Below are 21,001 nucleotides of genomic sequence, written 5' to 3' on the forward strand. Positions count from 1 at the left end.
GGATATAATCATTATAAACAAACATGCCATAATTATTTTGGAAGACTGTATTTGTATCAAAGAACAGACATGAATAAAGGCATGTTTTACATGATCTAATTAGCATGTTACTTGGGTGATACTATTTCAGTGATGGTTAATGTGGCAATATTATCCGCACGCCTGGGATGGAATGGTGATACTCTGTTCATTTATGAGGTTGTAATGGAGAAGGGGGAGTGTTCTACATTTTATGATGTGAGAAAGTCACGGGAGAGATTTTCAGAAGACTTGGCCATAAGTAACAGCAGCTGTGTTTTGCCAGAACTATCAGAACATTTGTAACCATTGATGCAACCACAAGTGAATCAATAATAATCCTTCTATGGTAAAGTATCTCTAATTTAGCCCATAGTTGCAAGCCTTGCTTAATATGATTTTCATTCTATCAGTATGGGGAACTTTTTTAACAGAAACAATGGCCACATAAAAGGCATTCAGAAATTGTATCACTCTCTTTACTACTTAATCATTAATAATTGCAGCAAACATGGAAAGACAGAAGTAAGCAAAACTGAGCAAGAGGCTGAGACAGCAGTTAATACTTTATAAAGAAGCTGCATAACACAAGAAATATCAAAGTAAAAGGCCAAGGGCATAATGAAAGAATATGTCGGAGAAGCATTGACTGAGGTTGACTTGTTTTATGTATATAAGGCAACATTAGTCTTTGGAGTGCTTCACTGGTGTATCTTTCATAACAAAAAAGTGTTTAACGTATGCACGTGGAAAGTGGGGCAATGTCATGGAAGATGGGAAGGTGACAGTAAGTGGTTGTAATGAAATTAGCTCAATCCTTGATACTTTAATAATAATATTTTGTGGATCAAAAAGAAGGGTTGGCTGTTGAAAATAGATATTACTGCTACTGTATACACCCCTGCACTCTACTGAACAATATACATTAGTGCCACAACATATATATTATGAGAAATTTTATGGATATGTGATCCAGGAATGCTCATGTGATATTTTCTAAGCAAATTAAAGCTATAGAATAAATTCATAGAATTATAACAAGGCTTGAGAAGACTTGTGCAAACTAATAAGATTTAGTTTGGGGGACACTTTTGTTTTCAGATGTAACATACCTGTTACTTACCAGATATTTCCATTGTAGGAAGGATGGTTTGGGTCCAAACTATCATTCAAAAATCTTCTAAATTACTTATCTGCAGAATTTGAATAATTGTTTTCCCAAACATTGGGGTAAAAGGAACACAAAAAGTTGAATAATAGTTCATTGGAATGGAATCTTCTCTCATCCTCTGACTGTACATACCACAAACCTATGCCAGAATATTTTGGGATCATCTAGAAAAGATTGAGGTACAAGGGATAGTTCCCAGGAGAGGAGAATTCATTGCATGGGAGAAGTCCTATTTGTGTAGTATTGTTTTCTTAGTGTTTTTGCCTAGTGTTTTGCTTGCACTTTCGGTATGTGGTGTAATTATTCTTTATAACTGTCCAGTATTGTAGGCTAGTGTCGTGTCTCCATTATATTGAGAGGAGACATAACCAAAGCTAATATATTGCTGTTAGCTGATTGTCATAGTGTGACGGGGCTCTTTTTTGAACTGGAGGTGTATTGTTTTGCAAGGGTGGCAACTGCCACAGAAAAGCAAGACAGTGGAGGCTTGTATGCTTTTTTACTATGTACAGTGACATTATTTACAGCAGGTATTTAAAACAGGTATATACACCACAATACTGGTGTTCACCTGGTGTCAGCTGCACTGATACGACATTTGAGCAAGAACAGTGAGGTACACAAATTTTAAACTAACTTGCTCTCCATACTCCGCCTCTTCCTATAATTAGTTGTTGTTGTTGTTAGTAGTCTACCACAGGAAGAATACAGTAATGATAGCAAACTTAAAGGGCACTTCAGGTTACACAAAAGGGAAGAAGAAATAGGGCAAATAACTCACCAGAGGGCAAACATGAGTTCCTCTGCTTACCAGAGGGCAAACACGAGTTCCAAAATCAGCCGTATCTGAATACATAAAAGTCTTTTAAAGAAGTCCCACCTTCTTGTTTTATTTATTTATTAAAATATGTGCATACCGCTTCTTATTGTAAAGCTATCTAAAAATTATAAAAACAAGATTATAAAATAAAAAAATTTAATACAAGTGCGTGCAATAAATAAAATATTAATATGTTGTATGCAGTTGTGTCCCTCTCACCTATGAAGAAGCCTATGTTATGATTTTAATTTACAAAAACATTGATTGAGAAAGTAATGCTGTTGAAGAAGTTTGACACTAAATAGCAAAAGCAAAGTTAAAAAGTTTGCTTTTGCTATTTAGTTGTAGAACAGTTACACAATGAAACAAGCAGCTTCAGTGGATATTATTATTATTATTATTATTATTATTATTATTATTATTATTATTTTAACAATATTGCATAGTTTCATTCAAAGTCAGTAAAAGATGCCAAACATCCTTTGATTTTTTTAAACATAAGCCCTATGATTGTGTGTGTGTGTGTGTCTTGCTTTTCTTTTAATGAGCAAACTTGCAAACAAGAGTATCTATTACAGATACCTCTCACTATTTGCCAATCATGAGGGGAAAATACAATACTGCAAAGACTTAGTTTCTATTGTTCTATAGGTTTTATCTTCTTATAAAGGAGCATTGTTAAAAATAGTTGTCTAATCAAGATTTGCAGTTCATTTCTTAAAAATTACATTGCCTTATATTTACTGCTCTTTGCCTGAAGTTTTGAAGCTATGATGTTGCTTGGTTGTGATAATGCCAGGACATAAATAATGATTTATATCCACAAGAAAAAGGTATATGTAAATAATTGATTTAAATGCAGTTTCCCACTGAAAATTCTTAATACACCCTCTAAACAATGCTTTTAAATTTGCCAATAAACCATGCTAGAGTATTTATATTGTTCCATGGTTTCTACAGATAAGTCATACATATATTTGCCATACCACATATACTTTCATTTACAGTTATAGTGCCATTACGTATGGCAATTTAGGAACTTGACAGTTGGCTTCTCTTCTTTTCAGTGTTTTTGTTTTCCTTTGCTTCATTTTACTTTGGCATAGCTTCATCTCATAAAAACAAAATTATATACTTATGACTGATGGGATTAGAATTTTCAGTGTCACAGAGGTAAAAAAAATAGAATGGTTTCTTGTTTGCATCCTAAAAATAAAAGCATGTGCATAACTTGTATCTTAAGAAAAGCTTAACTGGATAAGTTAATGTGTAACTGGGGTGGCTAACTCACATAAGCCCAATTATGGCATTAGCTCAATTGTGTTGTTTTTTTCCTGGATCCATTTAGAATATAAATATGAATATTGGAGAAATGATCAAATTTATTATTTACTTAGAAAAGTCTCCTTTAACTCAGGGCATCTGGAAAAAAGCAATGGTTCGGTTTAGAGATTGTGTGTTACTTTTTATATTATTATTATTATTATTATTATTATTATTATTATTATTATTATTTTATGGAAAAACAATTACATGTATATGCCAAGCTGAAACCCTGCTTAACCATAGAGCGTTCAGGGACTGGAAGTTAAAGTGGGTTCATTATCATAAAGTTTTTCCTGGCAAGGAAAAGGAAGATCCTGTGTTATGAATGTTGGGTTATTTGAATATTTGTTGTGTATTGATTAGGTTAATTATACTTTTATTGTATTATGTTTATATTGTACTGTATTGAATTGTGCAAGCTGCTTGAAATTATATTACTGAAGCAGCATTGAAATCCAATAAACAAACAAACAAACAAACAAAATACAATGAAATTTTAATCCAGCCTGCAAATAACTATCCTTGATATAATAACAAAGTATTTTCTAATAGTGGATATTTGGTAACAGAATATTTGATGGCATGGAATCTAGGTCAAAAGATTTGAGATAATTAGAACACATTTCTAATTAAAAGACAGAGGTAGAAGACATACAGATGTGCTTGCTGCCAGGTTACAAGCCAAATTTCTGTGAAATCATACATACTGTTTCTAAACTATCCAACTACTTAGGAGAAAGGTTTCATCATAACTGTTAGTATTTCTTCTATTAAGAAAAAGGGATGTGACAGAAACATCTTAGCAGGCAGGAAAAATGTATGAAAGATAGATGACTGGAATTATGGACTTCTATATAGACTATTTAGATCTCAAATAAGCCATTGGAGTATATGTCTTGGAGGCCCATTATGTGCACATATACTTGAAAGGGCTTGAATGATACAGTGGCAAGTCAAAATAATTTTGTTTTTATTTCTTTTGGGTGACTAGGAAGGTACTTAAATCTACAGCATATCACTGCATTTATTAGTTTAGTCTTGACTTTTCCTTGTCAGATTTTGTAGCATATCTGCCTTCCCTCATTTTGTGAAACAAAACAAGTATAAACCATAATTTCTACTGAAACCGCTTCGCACTGTTGGTAGGATTTTTTTAAAAAAAGAATTCATAGGGAAAGGGGGAACATCACATGATTAGGAATAAGGGAAGTGATTAAGAGGGCACATTCCTAATAAAGCAATGGACTAAGTTGAGGATTGAAGGAAGAAGAGACAGAAGACAAAGAAGACTTACAATAAATAGGATGATGGGAATAAGGAATTGGGCGGTATGTGCATGATAAACTCTTTATGATACAGATCCTAAATTAACCTATCAAATTAAATTCTTACATTAGGTTTTGGGGCACTCATTTGGTGTTGCCTTGGAATACCTCAGCTGATTAGGACAAACTGATGATGAAAGGCTTTTTCTGGTTTAACATCATGCCAGGTGTGCTGGAACAATCTTGGGTACCTACTGAAAAATGTATCCTCAGAAGCAAAAATAATGAATCTGTGTTTAACTCTTCGTCGACTGACTGAATGAGTTCTTTATTGTGCAGTATTAGACTTTATCCTATTAGACTCATTTTCAAATCCCAGTTTGTCTTTGTTGGATGTCCTTGGGAAAATGATTCTCTCAGCTTCATTTCCACATGTACCCAATGCAAAGAGCTAGCAGAACAAATGAGATATGAATTGTAAAGCAATTTGTAGATTCAAAAGCACCATACAAATGTTTAATAATGACTAGATTATCTCTCTTAAAAAAATAATCTATAGTGTGGAATAGAATAATTGGTCATTAAATGAATAACCCTAGAAATAATATCTCAGAGCAATTTCAGCATACCCATTTCTCTGTTCTTAAGTACTTATGTGCCACAAGCAAATCCCAGTACACTCTTTTGAAACATCCCCCTTAATATTACTAAATGTGTTTTCTTTGTATTTGTGCTTATTGCTAGATGGATTTTTATTTTATTTTGTTAAATTTTTCTAACATTTACCCAGGAGACAGAATTTAGCAAGTATTAAGATTTTTCACATAAATGTATCCCAGGCTTTTAAAAGTGTATTTGTTATTTGAGGCACAAAAATAGATTATAATAAATATCCAAGTGTCTGTTGGTTTCAGCACAAACCATTGACCCAGCAAGCTGAATAGTTCAGCTTGTTACATAGTTGTAATATATTTGTTTACACAGTTGTAATAGCAAAACTATACAGCAAATACACTAGGTAATAAATGCATGTTCATAAATGAGTGTGGAATTTCTCTAACAATAGGCAAGGATTTTAGTTTATATATGCATGCTGTTATTTGATATAAATATTCCAAACCTGAGATTCCAAGTTAGTTAAGTGCTAAAGGAAGATACTGATAATAAAAATATTAACTTGAAAAAAATAATCTCTCCCCAAGTGGTATAAATAAGTCATGAGAGATTTATTTATTTATTTAATGAATTTATTCACCGCCCATCTCCCCCTCATGTGGGAATATTCACCGCCTATCTCCCCTTAATATATTTATATGCTGCTTTTTAGGTAAAACTTCAAAGAAAGGAATGCTCAAGCAGCATAGAAGTCCAGAAGGATGGAATTAGATCTAATGAATTAAGTTTCAGGGGTTAGACTGAATATTAATAAACCATTCTTAATGGTTTAACAATAGAATGAACAGATACATGCGAGAAGGTTGTGTTTAAAGTATCACTTTCCTAGAGGTGGTTCTGGAAATGATCAGAAACCAGATAATTCGTATGCATTGTTATGATATGCACTCATTTTTGTCTTGTCAGCTGAATGCCAGTGCAGATTGGATCAAATATCTCCTCCTCACATTCATCACCAAAGTGTGTTGGTGTTGGTAATCTTTTAACTGAAGAACATTTTGTTGCACTGAACATATCTTACAAAAAGGGAGAATAAATGTACTTAGTGCAGAAAGCTGTTATCTTTTCCACTCAAGAATGGATAATGCCATACAACAATAAAGCACCTTCCTCATGGAACTTTGGTTCCAGATTTTCTGTGGAATCTCCCACACTACTCAGAGCATCCAGTCATTTGCTTGAAACAGTAGAGTCTTTGGCATTACTGCATAAACAAGGGTGGGGGGTTGCTTTATACCAAGCCAAATCATCTTCAATTACTCTCAGTAATTCCTATATTCCAGCTTCCTATAATCATATTATTATAACCACTTTCGTGTCCCATGGACCTTCAGACAGAGAGCCTATGTATGTCCCTCCAAATTATTTAGCCTTTTCTATTTCTTTATAAAGGGGGATATATCTCTCTGACATGATCTGGTATTTAAATACAAGAAACATATTTACATAGTTACACATATTTACACAGCAAAATCTGCAGCAAACCTAGGATCTTAATAAAGCTGATAATCCATGAAGGATTTTCCATACTGAAATATTTATGATACTTCCTACTTCTGAGTTGTCATTGTTTCTCATAGGTATATTTCCCATTCTGGAAACTGCATCTCAGTGAATGAAGTACATACAATAGCTACAAGGCACTAAGTTGAAGGAACTCATTAACTCTGCCCCTGCATCAAACTCATTGTTATCAGGCATTTCTTCTTCCAAATAAATAGCATAGTTTTACTGAATAAAATGGATGGCCTGTTAAAAAATTCACTATGGATCAACATCTGAAACTCCATTGTTTTAAATGTGTGTAACACTGATAAAATGCTAAAGGGAAAGCATATTTGTCTCCAAATATTTTCAGGATGGCATACATTATTAAATACTGCATACTCCATATGGACAGATATATTCCATCTTTCTACCAAAAGGATCAAGATATTTTACTTGGAATTGTTAAATGTTTTCAGATAACATTCATACTTTGTTCAAATTGTAATGATTATTACAAGACTAATTATAAGTTCTCTTATAGAAAGTGATTAACTTCCCATTAAAATGGATCCCAATTCAGAACTACCTTTATGTGTCCTGTGGGGAGATATACAGTGGAGAATATGTCCTTAAAGATCCTGGTGGATCTCTTTGGTCTCTCAGTGGTTTTTAAGGCCATCAACTACCACATTCTTGGTTGCCTTGCCAAGTAGGTTGCTGGGATAGAGTGTCTAACAGAACATGGGATCACAAAGGAAACAGCAAGACAAGAGAGGAAGTAGGGCCATCACAGAGGAGATTTTTAAGTCTCGTGGAAGAGGAAAGCATTAGAAAGAGACACAGTAACTCCCCCTTAATTATACTAGGTATGTTTGGTAGGCTTTCAAAATCATGTTATTTATTTAAAATATTTGTATGGCTGCCCATCTTAGAGCACAACTCTGGGAGACTCACAGCAACAATAAAAATAAAAAAGCATAAAACAAAAACTAAAAACCTCGCACAGTCATTCTTTTGGATGCCCCAACGATCACTCACAGGCTCCCATCACCCTACCCCAGCACCTGGGTAAACAGCTACTGTAGGTCTTGATTGCCTTCTGGAAGGCTAAAAGGGTGGAGGCCTGCTGGATCATCAGGTATCCTATTAGAACAAAGATCTTTCATGAAATCCAAGTGGTTCTTGTTTCCTGAGTTTGCCAATCCCTCAGTTGCAGTAATTCTGGTTATTCTTGTAAGACTCCTCTCAGAAAGTGATGTGGAGAGAGCTGTTCCTCCCCTTTGGTCTTTTCTTTTGCAGAAAACTGTCTTATCTTGGCTCACAGGTTATTTTCATGAAATCGCTTACTAACGTTTCTGTAGTTTGGAGTTGCAGTGCTATTAAGATGCTATCAGCCTCCTCCCCATCTTTTTCCTCTCTAATTCTGAAAAAGTTCTAACACAGAGTTGCTAGGAGTTGGGTGGTTATTATTATTATTCCTCAAATCAGCAATCAACACAATAGGGAGAAGCAACCTGAAGTTTAATCCAGGGATGATACCGGGATACTAACAAGTATCTATCTATATAATTGGATTTACATCCTACCTTTCTTTCAGGAGTTCAACTTGGCAATGCAGAGTACTTCTTTCTATTTTTCCCCACAACAACTTTGTGGGCTGAGAGAGAATGATGTTTAGTTTTTGATCAATTAGGATGAGACCGACATCTTAAGATTCAGACCTGTTGCTTGAGCGTACTTCTCTATCTGGAGATGCTCCTGGACATACAAGTTAGCAGGGTTTTGTTTTTTGTTTTTTTCCTAGTATGCCTTGTAAGATGGCTGCTTTGTGAGAGAGAGGGTCTGGCCAATTTCTCATTCCTCCTGTTATATTGAGTATGTTATGTGGCCTTGTTTTTCAGGTAACTAAAAACTGGAACTGGCATAGAAAAAGCTGCCAGAGTTTTAACTGAAAATGCCCTTGCAGGCATGCAAGTCTGGTTGGCTGTTGCCCAGGACCTGCTATTGACCTTGTATCAAGATGTCATTAAAAACACTACACTTCCCACAAATTCAGGATACCTTCAATGTCCTGTTTAGTAGTCCTTACTCTATCAACCTGGTTGCTGTGCATTATACAAGAAATAATCCTGTTTGCTCTGACCTTAAAAATATGGATATTCCCATGGATAGAGAGGTTTTGCAGAGGGCAACAGAAAATTAAAGCACTATATTTCTCCAATAATCAGTGGCTGAAAATTAGTACTGTCAGTTCTCATATTGCATGATAATTTTCTTCTTAGAAACCTTTGTGCTGTGCAAAATCATGGATAACACGAATAACAGGACTTAAGGAAACATAACTTTGGGGTAGACCACTGAAGAATGAAAACACATTTATAACCCAAGCATTAACAAACACAATAAATAATCCTAATAAAATACTTAACACATTTGAGGGAAGCATTCTTTCAGGATTTTCAGCTCCCCCCCCCCCATATCTTCATATATTGCTAATATTTTCTCTTTTATAATGAAAAAACGTGTCCTCTATCTCTTCTTCATCTGATCTTCAATCCAAACACTTAATAGATGTTCCTGTTCTTCCAGTTCTTTATGTGTTGTTCTGATAGACTTTGTAGCACTTTTACTTTCTCCTGTTAAAAAACTTGTTTTCAACATTTATTCTGATTCTCCATAACATTGCCTCATTTAGGTCAGTTGCATGCACAATGTCACATGTTCTTTCATTTCAAACTTTTCCTCAATCAATAAAGCTTTTCTTTTACTTCCTTCACCTGAAATTTTTATCACCAGTATGCTTCTTGTTAACATTCGGGGAGTTGGGAGGGAAGCACACTTAAGCAGTAATGATGTTAAAAAGTGTAAAACTCAAGCCTTTGCATTTAACTGGGTGATGCTTGCCACGTTCATCTACCATTTCTTGTTAGCGCAAAATTGAAAATTGGGAAGATCATGCATAAACATGCTTGCGCTATGAAGCCTTGAACTTTATGTTAGTTAACTTTATTATGGTCACTGACCAGCATTTTATGCAATTATTATAAGATGTTACAAAATACAGATTAAAAAGCATAGATGTTTTCTAAAATCATGAATAATGATTTGAATATGAATAACGTAATTCACTACATCACTATAAATTCAGATAATACTGTAAGATACTAAGAAATTTAAATATTAAAATGTATCAACAGGATTATAAAAATACTTTGTAAATAAAATATTAAAACTCTCTCTCTCTCTCTCTCTCTCTCTATATATATATATATATGTATATGTATATGTATATGTATGTATATATATATATATATATATATATATATATATATATCCATTCAAGTCCCTGCAGTTTTCTTGGAAAGGTTTTTCAGAAGTGGTTTGCCATTGCCTCCTTCTTAGCGCTGGAAAAAGTGATTGGCCCAAGGTCACGCAGCTGGATTTGTGCCTAAGGCAGGACTAGAACTCAGAGTCTCCCGGTTTCTAGCCTAATGTCTTAACCACGACACCAGACTGGCTCTCTAAAATGCTATGTACTAAATCCTAAATTGCAGAGGAAGTGTGTGTCTGTTTGTGCATGTGACTGATAAAATACAATAAATAACTAAGACATAGGACAATATAAAAGGTATTTTAAAAAATGAATTGTATATTAGCAATGTTCTAAAAGTTAGGGAGTAATTTCCTGTGTAAGCAGTGGTGACTGAAAGATCTTTTGCAACTCTCCTAGAGGTATTACAATTTGTGTTCAACATTAGGGAGCAAATGAAGTATCCTCTGAGCTAGCAGGATTACTATTGGTAAGCATAGGGCACAAGTTGCTATAGAAAAGACATCTAAGAAATTTGTGGGCTAAAGTTTCAGGGTCCCCGGATCAAAGGGGCAGGTTCATTTTGCAAAAGGGTTATTATTATCCTTCCTTCCAAAACTGCAGAAAGTAAGACTTTAACATGGGTAACATAAAAGCTCTGCAGTGCATTGAGTAGGTAAGGTTGAATAAATAATTTGCTGGTGTCAAATGTTTCCTTTTTATACGTTGCAGTGTCGATGACCTAAGTCACCCGGTTTAATCCAGAGACCTATGTCAAACACATGCTGTTAGATAATGGTATGTAGGAATGATGTTGAGAGACAGAAGGAAGAGCCACAGATTGGACAACTGTCATGTAAAAGTTATCTTAGTCAATAGATGGAGAGGGGGTGCGTGGGAAGCATTTCAGAAGGGACCCTCCCTAGTTTTCCAGAGAATAAAAAGAGAAGGGGAGAAATACTTTCAGTCTTGCAAGATTCTGTTAATCTTACAATAAAGATAGATCTAGTGCTCATAGTTCTGCTTCTTATCTGGACTACCTCAAAGGGCTAACAGATAGCAGCTCTAAGTTTTGATAACCCAATAGCTAGGAGGATGATACTTGAGAAGCCAAACTGGTGTAAATCATTCTGGATTCTTACTTTCCAGAAAGAGGAAAATTTATTGAGGATGATGGCAAGCAGGGAATCACTAGAAAAGTGAAGGTTAAGCCAGAAATAAAGCCACATATGCAAGGCCTAGATTCCAAGAGGATCATCCCAATTTCTAAACAAAGTATTACATTTGAGTCTCAGCAAGATACTCAGAATAATGCTTTTAGGAATCTGGATTGGATGATATCTAAGGGCATTAAGTCAAAGTCTCAATGGAAGCTCTGTAACATATGGGGAAAAGGTTTAGGTTTAAAAAGGTTCTAATCTCCTTAGGTATGAACAGAAAATCCATAGGGCTTTGCACTGTTGATAGCCTTATCAGAAAGAGATTTAATTTGTTCATGCCAGATGCCCAAGATTTGAAATACTGTGTCAAGATATTTGAAGGATGAGACCAGGTCTATGAGATTATTGTTTATCTGTCATTGGTGTTTGCAGTGTCTCAATCCCTTCAAGAAAACTGTAATTTTAGTTTTGGAATAGTTAACTGTAGGCTTTCTTCCTTTCAGTAATATACTAGGGCCCATATATGACTTCTGAGGCCAACTTGAGTTAGCGGATGGATAGCTGTATCATCAGCATAGGGAAGCATAGCCAGCTATATGTTATTAAGTTTAGGAGAATGGAATTCTGCCTTGGTTAAAGTGGTGACCATCAAATTCATGTAAATATTGAAAAGAACAGATATCATCCTATGAGTGAATTTGTGTTGTGTAAATTCATGCTATAAGAGAACGGACTATACAGTATGATCAAAAGAAAAAAAAATATTATGATCACTGAGCTCTGGTACTGGAGACAGATCTAAAAGAAAGGGGAGGTAGTTTGCTTTGCTTGTCCCTTACTGATTTTCAGGCAGCCATTATGTGTGGCTGGTGGTTTGGGCCTGTTCTGCTTTTTATCAGCTTTTAAAATCTGAAATCATGTAGGTATGTATGTCGTTAATAGTGGCAAAGAAAGAGCGGTTTTTTCCTTTATTGCAAATTTAATTACTGTTGCCATTGTACAGATCTATAGTACAAATTCTGAAACAAAAATAAATTGATACGTGTCTTTTATCTGCTGGCTTTTTATATGGCTGATTCATTTCAGGCTTCTTCTGATATGTTCTTTAGCCTCACTGGTGCTTGTTTTACTTACTGGATAGAAATAATAAGATACTGTGCAACTATTATAAAAATCTACGTACTTCAAAACATAGTTAAAGAATAAAAAATGAAGTTGTGGTTTTTTAGATTATCAATTTCTGTTTCTTAATATTTGGAATAGTTTTTATAGTCATGGTTTCGAAATCTGACACATCCCGACAACAACAGGAGAAGAAATTGAATTATTGAACTTTTATAATGTACATAGTTCAGTAGCCCAGTGCAGATGGATTGTTAGTGACCTCCAGATGGGTTGTAAGGGTACCACACTGGAATTCTGGGAATTATTTTTCTAACACATTTGGAGGATACCAAATTGTAGAAGGAGTCTCTAGGATTCTTATAAGTTACTAAAAGTTCTTGAAGAAGAGTGTCCAGATATCTACAAATATCGAAGAACTTGGAGGGCATTTTTCGGTGTCATTGTTCTACAAGGTTGCTGTTCAGAGCAGATGCTTCTAAGAGTAGACCAAAACATTTAAGAGAAGAAAACACAATAAGAAACACATTAGAGAAGGAGAACAGTTGCTTAAATTAGAAAGGTCTAGGTGTTACACGAGAGTGTAATAAGCTGTAGACTGATAAACAAGAGTTGATCGTGTTGATACAGGGGAATACAGATTGGAAAAAATCTGATTTAGGTTTTTCAATATAGTCTTCACAAAGTGCTCCAAATGTTCTATTCAAATATTTTTTAAACATTTCTGCCTTTATCATGATGTCTAAATCCATTAAAATGTAATGTTGATTTGTTTAGTAAATAAGGTTACCTCTGAAGGGGTTTGAAAGAGCATTTTCAGTAACTGGCATCAAGGGCTGATGTTGTTGGGCACCAGCGTAGGGCTAAGATAGGATACCACCTCTATCCTTTGGAGCCTCCTAACTCTGCCCCCCCCACACTCTTTTTTTTTCTCATTGCCTATTCACTTGCTTTCTCTAAGCAAGTAAGAATTAGAAAATAAAAGGAATAGTTGCCACTGCTCAGTCTGCCCTTTCTCTGGGCAGTGATTTAGATTAGACCCAAAGAGAGAGATGATTGTATGGGCAATAGCAACAGAAGAGAGATGGGCCAGTTTGATAAAGGACTCAGAGCATGAACCATTAACCAAACTCTAAAGAAAGTGTAGGAAAACAACAACAACAACAACACTTTAATTGTAGCATGAACTTTCACAAGGAAGAATGCTTTTTATTAGATACTAATATTATATTACTTGGGGAAAACTTACGTAGAAGTTTGCCTTCTGTACTCAATTCTGTTAATAATATGAAGGAACATAAGGAGAATCATGGTGTGTTCCCTGGCAAAACACATGTTTACTCCATGGCAATTTTCACTGCTAGCCCTAATTTATTGCAGCATGAACTGGCCTTAATAAAAACCATCAATTTTAAATCGTATTGGCATGAGCTTTCAAATTCAGTAATACCATCTGATCAATTATGATTATTACATAGTAGACCTATCCTTAGAAGTTTACAAAAACCAGCTTGACTTATCAGTTGCTTCGTTTCATCCCCATCCTTGCGTTAAGTGAAGAGAATTTAAAGAATAGGGAGAATAATTTTCACAGAGCTATAGTAAGGTAGATATAGCAGGAAAAATGCCTGGTTCTTTTCTTCTTTGAGCTGCAGCTGACAATGAGAAAAAAATTACCTATCTTTTCCTTGCTTTGTATTCTTGCTAGGGAGTTTTAAAAAGGATCTTACTTTCTTTGCAGGAATTATCAGCAAGGTGTAGGAACAGCAGCTTTTTTTACTCAGTGTTCCTGTCCTTCTCCCAAATCTCCTACAACTCATGTAAAACTTTACCTTTCCTTCTAGCAGCCCAAATATGGAGAGGCTTTATGTGAGTACTAGGAAACTTAGAGAAGGACATAAATGTTGAGGAAATTACTTGTTTGTCCCACTGTTTATATCCTTCTCTAAATCTTCTCATAAGGGAGAAAAGACTCTCCCACCCTTTTCAGTCTGGCCTCTATAGAGGACTTAAGGAAGAAGTTAAAGAAAAGGTAGAGTTTTCTTTAAAGTAAGTATACCAGAGCACTGAGTGAGTGGGCATCTGCCTGGGCTATTTTCAGAAATAACAGAGAGTTGCCTGCTGCACAAAAGAAAATAGATTAGTTTGGCAAGGAGATAAGAAGATGGACATTATCTCATTTGGTTTGTTTGGTTCATATGGTTTGTGTTGACATCAAGTAAGTGGGTCATATTTGCATTCAAATATGGATTGGATATGGATTTATCTAGCATTGGATAAAAGAATGTTTAAGATAGTGGTCGCTCCTAAGTCTTTAAGTACCATGTTGTTATTTCCAACCACACACTCTACATAATTTGTTTGATCAATAATGGGGTGTAAGCATCCATGTACACTTTTGAATCAAGTCACTTTCAATTCTGGCAAAAACTTATCTCCACTATAATTTGCTTCTGGGTAGTAGTATTTTAATATGCAGAATGTGGTATGAATTCAGAAACTCTACTCCTAAACTTCTCAAATCTGGAAAATGCTTTGTAAAATCCAGTGACAAAAGTATTGCTCTTATAGCATCCAGTGAAGAGTGACTGCATTTCACATACAGAGAGCCCTCTACTTACAAACTTTTGAGTTACAAACTTTTGCCAATATGAACAAATCTGTCGTCAACTCCAACCTAGAGGTCCTGGAAGGCAGGAGAAGGTGGGAAAGGTGCACTGCATACATAAACTTGGCAGCACCGTCGTTTATACTTGGTTGGACTTATGAACAAAATGAACTTATGAACAGCTTCTTGGAACGTAACTTGTTTGTAAGTGGAGGACTGTCCGTATTCATACAGAATTTCCTCATGATTAGATTAATAAGTATTAAATACTTAGACCATATGGTAAATGTGAGAAATTGTGACACCCTGCATGTGGCCTTTGGTGATATACTCCATAGATGCCTGTGATTTTTGCTGCACCTACTATTTAACCAAACCTGCAAGAGCTGCTATTTTTCTAAAAAATCAAACTACTGCCAGACTCGGGTACCATAGATCTACTCAGTAAAGAATGCAGACTTGCCAGATGTTACTTCTGTATTGAAGCAATTCTTAGCTATCATCTCCATCTTGACACCATCCATATGACTTAGGGGTACAATTCCCAGCTGGAATAGCCTCCCAGCTGGAATAGCCTTTGGTCCAATATTCAGCTCCCACTAAAATATTTGGTATTTCTCCAGTATCAGAACATTCACCACTTTTTAATTGAAGAATGTAACCCATGTTCAGTCAAGCTGTTACGCCATTTACAATTTGTTACTCACAATAGTGATTTCAGCTTGAATTACTTTGATCATATCATTTGATCCTCAGTAGCTGAAATGTATTGATTATGTTTAATAGGCAGTGTAATTGTTAAGTTTAGTTCTAGTATTCATCAAACATTTTTAATTGATGCTTGTGTTTTGGTTAGCAACTTTATCTAAACAGTAAGTATCATATGCAATGTAATGATACATAAAATGCTACATATGCAGGATTTTTAGCCTGTAACTAGTTGTAGTAGCCTCATGGAAGGGCATTGCTTGCCTACATGGAGATTGTCATAACTCTATCAGGCTTATCGTAAAGTTGTTAAATTAGTGCAAGTGAGAAGACTCACTGGGCAGACTGCATTCAAAAGAGCAAACCAAGTCAAATCTCAAGGAAAGATCAGCTAGGAGTCGTAGGGTAGAAATCTACGGAAGCCTCATGGAATGCCTTTGTTCCAGCAACTCTCTAAGTCTAGATTTCACCCTTACTATCAGCAGCTGCTGACCCTACCTGGACATTTGGATTCTCTGACTCCTTTTGAGAGAAGCTTGCACAAATAATATATGCATGTATGTGACCAGCATTTGGTCTACTACATGAATGCATGAATATTAACTTTATTTTCAGAGTAATAATAATGTTATGAACCTCTCTAAAAATAAATTAGAATCTGCAGGGAAGATACATTGAATTTATATTTCACAATTGTTTTGTGTGTATTTGTAGATGTCCAGCTTTAGTCTTATAATTTTCCAAATTTAACCAAATAAAAAATATATGGTCTTTTATTAATTCTGCAGAGCAGATGAGTGCTCTATGGATACAAAAGCTTGGTACAAATAATGAATGCTAAACAGGCTCAAAGCAATTATCTGAAACATACCTTTCCAAACATTTTTAAAGCATAGATTATGTAATACACATAATCTTTAAGAAAGGAGGTGCTAATTAATGTAATAATAAAATTACCTTGATTCTTAGAAACACAGCTTACCTTAGAGTGGTTATTTTATAAGCAGCTCTTACCAAGTTTCTTGAGCTTCTGCTGAAATAACTGAAGTTGCAGGGAAATAAGTTAAAACAACACTTCTTTTCTTTTAAGATTAGTCATTCACTTTCATGCTACCTGCTTAACTGTTTCAAATGGCTAAAAAGTGTTGATTTCTTTGTGAAGCTAAGCAAACAAGATATACTTTATTAAATAACCTATATTGCGGATGTGTTATGTATATGTTTTATGCCTCTATTTAATTCTTTGATAACGTTGGTCCTCTGAGTTTTCAGCTTTGTGATTGGCCACATGAAAGATATTGGAGTCATATGAGGCTTTTGTTGCTAAACACAGAATGTTGTTATGTTAATGTGTAATATCATATACCATCACAAAAAATATCATGTACCTGCACCTAACTGGCTAAACAGTTTAAAATATCCTGTAGAATAATATTATGTTGACTTATTTACAGCAAAAGGAAAACCAATATTGGATAAATGTCCAACTTCAGACTGTATTACAGGTTGCTGCATAGTTTCTTTAATATCCAACTTATAAACCACAATTGGAAGATGAATGTTTCTTCTTGTCACATGTACTGGGTAAAATATTACCTACCTCATTTCTGTTTAGATAAATGTTTTTTTCTGAGATATGTAATGCCTAGGTTTACACACTACAGTAAACCAAGAGGTAGCCTTTTCAGGCGGTAGACGCTCTCACGGGATTTCATGTGATGTGACAGTCACCAAAATATAAAATTAAGAAATAATTAACGTTTAATTCTCATGTTTATTTAAAAAAGTAAACAACTGTGTTTTATTAACAAAGCTCCAGAAGTACGTAAGATCATTCATATCTATAGATGTATACATATACCACCATGTGCTTCACCTGCAGATGGTTGGTAACAGTTATTGATGTTAGGGGATAATGTCACTTTGCTTGTTTTGTAGAATGTATTTTTATTGGCCAATGACTGAGATAAAGTTTCTGTCTGTCTTTCTGAACATGTGCTGCCCCTCATGTGATTTCAAGAAGCTGTTGTTCATATTAAAGAATTGCAAAAGATACTGAGCACTGTTTCACCATAATAGCATAGTCTCCCTTCTCCAACCAGCATCCTGAAGAGATGTTGGGACTGCAGATTCCGAGAGATTCTGCTAGAAGTTGAAGTCCCAACACATTTGCAGGGTGCCAGGCAGAAGACAACGGTCATAGCCTGAAATTGCAGAATTTTGCATTGAATTATTGTAGACATCTTGACAAGCAGAAATTGAAAGGAATCGAATAATAAGAATGCACAGTGTTTGTCAATTTTATTTGGGAATGGATGAAAGTTGAAACTGAAATACTGAAAATGTGTCAGCAGAATTAATAATCCTTTTTCTGGGTGTATTAGATACAACACTTTGGCAATAACTATTAAGAAAAAAAAATAGTTTTATGTTGCATAACATAGGAATATGGTGATTATAATATTGTTGTTAGTCTATGAAAATTGTTCCAAAATTGCATTTATTAAACATTCAGAAGTTGCTAAAAAAAATCTGTTCAAGCTATACTAATTGCTTGCCACATTCTATTAAAATACTTTATCTTGATGGCAAAAGTAGCTGTTGCATCTAGTACAGCATGCCAGTTAAGAGGGGAGGTAGATTTTTGGAAAGATGGTGGAGAGCAATACAGATAAAAAATTAAGAAAAATTAATGTAGCTCATATGAATAAACTGCATTTCAGTACCATTTAAAAATGAGGAAAAAAGTAATTGGATATATGTGCTGTCTGTCTTTCTCAAAATCTGTGTTGTCAGTTTTACCAAAGTAACAGAAATAAAATATTTCTGTTATTGTATATATTTTAAACTGACTTCATTAGGATGTTTCTATAGATTTAGTGTGAGATCCATATATTTTCATAAGAAGAAGTTATAATCATGTTATGGCTAAATTTGCCTTTTACTCACCTGAATTCTTTGTCCAATTTTTATATAGATACACATACAGATACTCTACACTTGATCTTAGCCAAAAGGCCAAGAAGCAATATAAATACTAGGGACAGAGTAGTGGTTAGAGCACGGCCCTTTGATGCAGGAGACTGGGGTTCAAATCCCAGATGGTATCTACCTTACCAGTAGGGGTCCTTGGTCTGGTGAGTGTCAAAGCCACTGTCCTGAATGAAACCAAAGTATCCAGGAGGACATCAGTAAGATGGTACCCAAAGGTGAGCTGCTGAGGCATCAGCTTATATGAAAGGAAGATCAAGCAGAGGAAGGGGTGAGAAGGGAATTTTTTTTTTTTTAAATATAGATTCTCACCCCTATGGGTGGTGTGTGTCTTCCTCAACCTTGGGTCCTCTACCAGAGGCCTGGGAGTTTGAGGTCTCTGCACAGTATCTTAGCTGTTCCTAGCATTGTACTGTTCTGGACAGAGTGCTCTGATGTTGTTCCTGGAATCTTTTGGAACCACTCTCCCAGCTTAGGAGTCACAGCCCCGAGGGCTCCTACCACCACTGGGACCACTTTGCCCTTTACTTTCTACATCCTCTCTAATTCCTCCCTCAGATGCTGGTACTTCTCCAGCTACACACACACACACACGGATATGGATATGGATATGGAGCCTTTAAGTCAGTGTTTTTTCCTGGTGACTGCCTGGACTAGTCCCTGCAGTTTTCTTGGCAAGATTGTCAGAAGTGGTTTGCCATTGCCTGCTTCTGAGGGCTGAGAGAGAGTGACTGGCTCAAGGCCACCCAGTCTTATGATTTATTTATTTATTTATTACTTAGGTAGATTGGGCTGAAATAGCTAGAATGTTACTATACCTCAAGGCTGTTGGTTCGTATGTTTTATTTATTTTTACTTGTATGCCATTATGATTTGAGATAAACTTAAAAGGTTTGGCCAGAGGTAACAATACATTGGTGGGCCAAAGCTAGCATTGATCAAGGGAATCCTTTATAAGGGAGTGTCATTTCTAATCTAATCTACATATTGCCAATCTGAATTAAAGTACCAGTAGCTGGTTGATTTTTTCCTTTATGGTTAACCTTGCATCTGTAGTAACCATGAAATAATAGAAATATCACTACAGTTTTTATTTATTTTATTAATCAAATTTATCACCGCCCATCTCACAAAAGGGACTCTTTAGAATTATCAGTTTCAATGGTACTTGAAATTAAAGCAGGAGTCAGTTGGTTATCCTCTTTGTTTTATTAGTAGGCTCACTCTTTACTGTTTTGCCTACAAGTACTCTTGTAGGCAAAAAAGTAGACATATATAAGGTTGTTCTACAACCAGTTTCGCTAGAGTCGAAATGAAAATTTCCCACCAACTCTCTCTCACTTACACATTCTTCTAAATCCTTTCTTATGGCTCCTAAATCTGGTTTGTTACTGGTTTTGTCAATATGAGAATGTAGTTGTTCCAGAAATTTCAGCTTAATCTCTTAATGATAAAGTTAGTGAAGAAATAGACATGGCCCATTTGGTCCTGATAAAAAATAATTACTATTTACATTTACTTGGTTCACACAGTACACTGAGCCAAACCAAGCAAACCACAGCACCATATGGGAGCCTAGCTATTATGGTTTGTAAACCGTGATTTGTGGATTTGTATAAATTAAATTGTGGTTTAGTTTTTAAAAGATGGATTGGTACAATGTGTGAATTCAGTCATTGTCTCTGAAGAAGCATACTCTTTTGAAATGCTTTTAAGTGCATTAATAATGATTGACCTTTTTGAGATCTGGATTCTCTTCTTGCATTGTTTCTAGCTTCTACAATATTCCTCTTCCTTTCTCAATGGCACATTTAATAAACCATGCTATTACTGGTTTCTAGATCTGAGATGGTCTTAATAGAGCAGAAAGTTGGCATAAAGAGGCCAAAGTTTAAATCTCATGGTACAGGTCAGTCTTAAAACATCTTATCAGAAGGAACAAACTGAAATCCATCATCAAATTACAGGACTGATCTGGTGAAACAGTTCTAACTTACCCTGGTATAAAAGAAAAGAAAAACTAGAGAGCTACTAAATTCTTGCATTTTCTATGTATGAAGTCTGAGATCAGTCTCAGTGATATGTACCTGGTATCAAGAGGAAGCTATTAAAACCTTATTTTTCCCATTTCTTTCTCTTAAAGTACAGCTGTTCCCCAACTTCTTGCCAAAGAAGGGTCTTTCCTAACCAAAGTACAGAGATAAAATTTAGTAATTTGCAATTGTATACAAAGTTGACATCTGAGATCTGTGCAATAAGAGAGAGATATATGAGGACAGAATTGAGTATGCTAATAGGATGTTATTAATCTTAAAGGCTAGGAAAATATTGCCCTCAAC

The 21,001-nt window shown here is 35.2% G+C and overlaps 1 protein-coding gene and 1 pseudogene across 2 annotated transcripts in view; one reads left to right on the plus strand and one right to left on the minus strand.

The window, feature by feature from the left end:
- The window catches only part of FOXP2 (forkhead box P2), a 331,388-nt gene that overhangs the window by 121,785 nt on the left and 188,602 nt on the right, over positions 1 to 21,001 (plus strand). The gene's annotated exons all lie outside the window — the stretch shown is intronic.
- On the minus strand, positions 18,531 to 18,701 carry LOC134501680 (U2 spliceosomal RNA; annotated as a pseudogene).

This window comes from Candoia aspera, chromosome 7 (assembly GCF_035149785.1).
Source record: "Candoia aspera isolate rCanAsp1 chromosome 7, rCanAsp1.hap2, whole genome shotgun sequence".
NCBI classification, from domain to species: Eukaryota; Metazoa; Chordata; class Lepidosauria; order Squamata; family Boidae; genus Candoia; species Candoia aspera.